The 6,000-nt window shown below is 59.5% G+C and overlaps 1 protein-coding gene across 2 annotated transcripts in view; it reads left to right on the top strand.

Moving 5' to 3' along the window:
* The first annotated feature begins 707 nt into the window (after window positions 1-707).
* SIN3A (SIN3 transcription regulator family member A) overlaps window positions 708-6,000 on the top strand; it is a 32,862-nt gene continuing 27,569 nt past the window's right edge. Inside the window, exon 1 of one of the 2 annotated variants that reach the window (XM_068204389.1) lies at window positions 708-734. The gene's annotated coding sequence lies outside the window, so the exon portion shown is untranslated. Of the gene's footprint in view, window positions 735-1,919; window positions 2,047-6,000 lie in introns of those variants that run through there. The other variant, XM_068204388.1, reaches the window with a different exon arrangement.

Here is a 6,000-nt window from a genome sequence, read left to right as displayed (position 1 = left end):
CCCTGGGAGTTTGGAAAGAGCCTAGCTCCAGAGCGCTTCATTTCCCAGCCCTTCTGCTTCCTTGCCTCCGGTTTCCACGGCTCAGGCTGGATCTCCAGTGGCACTGCAGCCCGTGCAGGCTCAAAGCCCGTGTCGAGAGCCCTTGCAGGGGTTAAACCGGGCTGCAGCTCGCAGCTGCGGAGAGCCTACTGTGCTGAGCCTGCTTGTCCCGGCACCACCCCGCTGCCTGCTCCTGCTCTCCCAGCCCGAGAAAGGGAAGAACAGCTGGAAAGAAAAGCAAAAAACAACTAGATTTAGACCTTCTTTGAGTGAAGGTGCTTAAAACACACATCTTAATAGAAGCGTGGAATATGTGTGTTTGTATTTCACCCTTTCCCGAGCACGCTCCAGATGCCCAGCTGAGCACCAAGGGGCGGCCAGGCCTGGCTCCTGCAGCCTCCGTCTGGGCAACCCAGCAACCCACTCCACAACTTTCCAAAGGGAGAGGAACACGATGATTGAAGGCGTCAACCCCCACCTCCATCTCGCGTTCCAGCGGACGGGAACGCCGGCTGCCGCTCAGCTCCCTCCCGCCCTCCGCCGAGGCCTTCCCCTCACGCCCCGCTCGCTCGCTCGCTCGCTCGCTCCCCCCCTCCCGCCGTGGGCGGTGCGGCCGTGACGATCGGCACCGCGGGGCCAATCCGCCCCGGGGGGAGTTCCCCCTCCATTCAGGGCTGCTCGCCTGCGCGTTGAGGGTATGTAACAGCTGCTTCCCCCACACGCACTTCCCCAGTTTCGCCCCCCTTCGCGGGAATCGCTTCCCGAGGGCCGGGCGGGCGGGAACCTGAGGGAAAAGGTTGTGGGGGGGGGGGGTGTGGGTTGGAGGGGAGAGAAGCGCGCGCGCGCTCCGGATCCCGCCGGCGGGAAGCGCGCGACGGGCGGCGGGAGCGGGCGGGGGGGGGGAGGCGAGTGCCTGAGTGTGTGCGGGGGGAGGGAGAGAGGGGGCCATTGCCGCGGCGGCCACGCCCCCTCCCCGCCACGCCATTGGCCGAGGCAGCTGAGGGCGCCGCCCCCCGCGGCGCGCACCGCCCACGGATCGGCCCCCCCCCCCCTCCCCGGTGCGTGCGTGAGCGTGTGCGGGTGTGCGGGGCGTGTGCGGGAGCCAGAGTGCGAGTGTGCCCCCCGCCCGCACGTGGAACCGGCCCGCCCCACGTGGGGCGCCGCCATCCCGGAAGTGAAGGGGTCGGGGACAAAAGGCAGCGCCGCGCCGCCCCCGGGCACGAGCCCCGCCGCCAAGTCCCGTCCCCCCCCACCCCTCGCCCTCCTCCCGCCGAACCGGCTGGCACCGGGGCCCGGGGCCGGTGGTGGGGTGACGGGGGGAGCCGCTGGCGCGGGCCGCGGCCGCGATGTAAACATTCCACAAAAGGGCTCCCCAGAGAGGGGGGCGTGGCCTCGCCGGTGGCGGGCGGGGCCAATTCGCCGCGTGGGTGGGCTTCTCGTCGTGACGGCGGCGCGGCCCCGTTCGCCAATTGGCCGGCGCCTCGGTGTCGCAGCCAATAGGGCGGCGGGGGAGGCGGGACGGGGGCGGGGCGCGCTGCTTATACGGACATTTTTCTTCGGCGGTCGCTCCCCCCCTCCTCTCCTCCCTCCCTTCCTCTCCACATCCCCTTCCTGGGGGCCGCGGCCAATAGGGGAGGGCCTGGTGGGCGGGGCCAGCGCTCCCATTGGCCAAGAGAGTGACGGGCGCGCGTCTCAGCCAACGGGCGCTCGGGGCTCCCCCCCTGCGCGAGGAGGGGCGGGATTTCCCGGGGAACAGAGAAGCGGGCAGCGCTCCGCCGCGGCGGCCGACAGACGGTTACTCCATCTTACCCCCCCCGCCGAGCCCCCCGCCCCCGCCGGGGCACCGGCGCCGCCCCCGCCCGCCCCCCCCCCTCTCCGGGAGGAGGGGCGCGGGGACCCCCCCTTCTCACTGCGCCGGGGACAGCCCGCCCCCGCCGCCCGCCCGGGAGGTGCCCGCCACCCCCGGACCCTGAGGGAGACCCGGCCGCTGCCAGGAGCCGCTTCGAGGTAAGGAAGAGCGGGGCGGCGGGGACGGGAGGCCGCCGGGCCCGGGGCCGGCCCCCTCCGGCGATCCGTAGGGGGCGGGGCCCGGCGCCGGTGCGGCGGCGGCGCGGGGTTGCGGGGGGGGGGGCCGGTCGGTGCCCGCGGCGCGGCTCCCCGGGGAGCCCCGGCCCGCGCGGGCGGCCGCGCGTCCTCCCGCCCCGCCCCGCCCCGCCGGGGTGTCCCGGCCCCGGCATGGCGGGAGCGGCGGGCGGAGCGTGCGGCGGCCGCTGGGCGCGCTGCGAGCCGGGCGCCGCCTCCTCCCCCCGCCCCTCCGCCCGCCCTCCGCCCGGTGCCGCTCCCGGGCTGCGGCGGGACCGCCCCCGGCAGCGCTCGCCCGCATTGCACGGCCCCGGTACCGGCCGCACCGCGCGCTGGAGCCGCCGCCGGGGCTCCCGCCCGCCCGGGGGGGCGATCCGTGGGTGGGTGGGTGGGGTGGGGGGGCGCGGTGCTCCCCGGTGCCGGCGTTCGCCCGACTTCCCCGCGGAGTTGCCGTGGAAGCGCTGTCCCGGGCCGTGCCCCCGCCGCGCTCCCGTTCCGCGGAGGCTCCGGGATGGCCGCGGCTTCCCCCCGCGGCTTTTCGCAGCTCTCCCGCTCTCTCCGAAAGGACCTGTTGGAGCGACGCGTGGATGCGCGGAAACCCGAGAGCTCCTCGTGCACCCATTAATTTTCCTGCAATCTTAATAGCGAGCTGGGTCCCTGTGCTCGTCCTCCCGTGCTGTGATCCTGGCAAACGCTTACACTGGTATTCCGTCCCTGTTTTAAAATTCTTCAGGCTGTTGTACATCCCTAGAAGCTACTTTAGGGTTGTGGGGATTTTTTTTGCTAGCAGGAGGCTAGTGGAGTTCAGGTAGCTTTAAAAGTAGGATGGTGCTTTGTGTCTGCTTAACTAAATCCTGGTTTTTTCTGCCTTTTCCCGGCCTAGGTTCAGCCTGTTAAAATTCAGAATGAATTTTCAGAATGAATTTTAACAGTCGTTATTTGTGTGAATAGCACGTGTGCTCAAATAGAAGTCACATCCCTGAAGAAACCTATTTATTTGGACCACTGAAATGGGGAAAAATTTGTTGTGTCAGCTCTATTTTGAACTAATTATCAAAGGCATCTCCAGCTGTGCGTGGATTTTCAGTCTTCCACGCTGTCTAGAGGAATCTAAACCTGGTCTGTGTGTTAAAGTGTAGCTTTGGGCTGACATAACACCTCATGTTTCTCTTTACTTGCCGCTTTTAGTTGTGCTAAAAGGTGCAGGGTCAGTAAACAAGTGAGAAATGCCCAACTTAATTCAGTACAGCTGTATCTTTACTGGCCATTTTCCGTTCCCAACTTGTAATTCTTTTTAAAAATACACTTTCAGAAAAGTAAACATTACTATATGGGATTAACTGTATAGTGCAGTATTTTAAATTAAAATGGCTTTTTATTTTATATACTAATTTTAAAGCATCTGTACAATTTCCTTCATCGCATAAAGTGCCTTGGCAGCCTGGTGTCAGCCTGTGCTGGATCTCCAAGGACAGAAAAACACTTTTTAGGGTCTTTTCTTTTTTTTTTCCCTGCTGAGGTGAAGTTAGCAGTTTTTCACATGGGTGCTCTCTTTACAAAAGCAAATCGTGCTTTCTCCCCCCCAAAGTGTCTTATCCTCATCCCTCCCACCTTCCGCTTCTGGGGAAGACACATGGTCTCAGCATGAACTTGTTTGAGATGCTGCAATGTAATCATTCATCCAAAAAAAAAAGCTAATTTGCTCAAGTTTGGGGAAACTCTGGCTGATTCGGGCTGGTTCTGTGAGCAGTGTGGGAAAGGGGGACGCTCTCCCCCCGGCCCCAGCCTGGATTGCCGGGGGAGCCCTCTGCACAGGCTCCTGGCACGTGTGGGTCTTGGGGCTGGGAGCATCGTGTTGGAATTGGCAGGCGGATCATTTACGTTTCCAGGATTTATGAATCGTTTTCTGTCCAGATTGCTGTTCTGGACTTCTCCAGCATTGGAAAGCTTTTATGGCTGTTGGAGCTGGAGCAGAAAAGAGCCCCGTAATAGCTGTCACTTCAGCCTGGGCTGTGCTTTTGGGACCATGCTACTTTTTTCCAGCCCTGCTGGGGTCTTTTCTTTTTTCTTTTGGTTAAATAAAAGGATTCTGATCATTCTCTCTGTGCGTGGGGAAGGTGCAGTCAGGGAATGGGGCAAAACAATGCTCTAAGCTCTGTCAGCGTGTTTTGGATCGTGTGTGCGGTGGGGTTTGGCACCTGGGCCACTTTTTGGCAAAGCAGGGATCAGTGCCTCACCACCTTGTTCCCCATCTGGACGAGTGGGGTTTTTTTGTGTCCCATCTGCCTCTTGGTGAGTGCTGACACGATGTCACCCTGCAGAAAACTCTCCCAACTTCTTCCAAAGCTTCAGGTCGTGCTTTTCCAGCACCTTTTTCTAAGGATGCTTCTCATTCCATTTTGGAATGATGCTCTGGTCCTAGATGTGCCTTTCCGTAGCGTGGCCAAGGGGTTATCCCCGTGCTGCAGGCGGGAATCCGGGCCGTGTGGCACCATAAAAACAAAGTGTAGCAGTGTCTGCTGAACAAGCTGGGTCATGTTCTGGAAGTCGTGCGGCTGGGTTAGCAGCACTGCTGGAACCTGAGCCGGCTCCTTTCCAGCAGGCTCTGCTGTGCACTCCTCTATAATCCTGTGTGGGATGTGTCCTGCAGGACATCCGTGACTGTTCCGGGAGCAGAGCTGAGACTCACGCTTGCTGCTCCCTACTTTTGAGTCTTCTCTCCCTCGAAAGAAAACCTTCTAAAAAGCCCTCACGTGTGTTAACCAAATCCTCTGCAGCTCTGCCATTTCCCTGCAGTTTTTCAGAGGGACCAAAATCCTCTCCAGTGGGTTTTTACAGCTTGTGGGTGAAGGTGGTGTTTATCCACAGGTGTTCTGGGTTTCCAACAGGTATTGAGGCAGCACACCTTCCCAGTTTCCTTTCTTCCTCATCTCTATGTGGCTTTTTCTTTTAACTTTACCAGCTGATCTCCAGTGCCAGAAGACCCTGCCTGTGTGGTGGGAAAACCTGCAATAGAAATAATGGAGATTTTTGGGATATTATGTGGTAAAATGCTGGGGAGCAGAGCTGCCACCAGAGAGGCGGTTTTGCGATAGAAGAGGAGAGCACCTGGGCTCTTGTGCCTCTGTTGCTCCCATGGAGCAGTGAGCAGGCAGGAGGAGAGCCCTGCACTGCTCCACCAGCTGAATCCAGCCTTGTCCCTGCTTTGTTCCTTCTCCTTCTGTGTCACTACTGCCACTCCTCTGCTTTCCTCAGTACCAGAGGGAAAGGGATGTGCTCCACTTGATCTGTCCCAGCAGCTCATGTGGTGGGACTCAGGTGGATGGGGAAACGCTCTGATGAAGCTGGTGAGGTAAAATTCCATAATTCTAGCATTGTTACTGAGATGCAACATAGCTTTTCCTAATTTTTTCCTTTGCTTTACCAGCTGAGGATCCTGTGTGTGTGTCTGCCTGATGCATCCTACCTGTGGCACAGAGCTGGTGAGCTGGGAGGTGGCACAGATGGGGAGATCCAGGGGCGTGTTCCCATGCAGCCCCCTTTTCCTGCAAAAAAAACCCTCTAAAAACATAAAAATTAAAAACCTCAGAGAAAAAAAAAACCAATAGTTTTCATCCTCCCTTAGTCCCTTAGACCGAATGAAGTGTGCTCCTTTTAAGGAGTTAAAAGGGAGTTTGGTTTTGAGTGCTTTAACTTTCTAAAGTTAAAAAAATGCTGCTGGGGAAAGGGAATTCAATTCTTGACTTGGTCTGCCCAGGTGGAGCTAAGATCTCCTACATGCATCCTGTTAATGCTTTTAACAAAGGAAAGTACCTGAATTTTGTGACTTACTTTCAGTCCCTGCTGTATTTTGAGGGCTTTTCAAGCCTCAAATTAAGG

This window comes from Anomalospiza imberbis, chromosome 13, assembly GCF_031753505.1.
Source record: "Anomalospiza imberbis isolate Cuckoo-Finch-1a 21T00152 chromosome 13, ASM3175350v1, whole genome shotgun sequence".
NCBI lineage: Eukaryota > Metazoa > Chordata > Aves > Passeriformes > Viduidae > Anomalospiza > Anomalospiza imberbis.
Note: the sequence above shows the minus strand (reverse complement) of the source record. Positions and strands in the feature narration are given on the sequence as shown.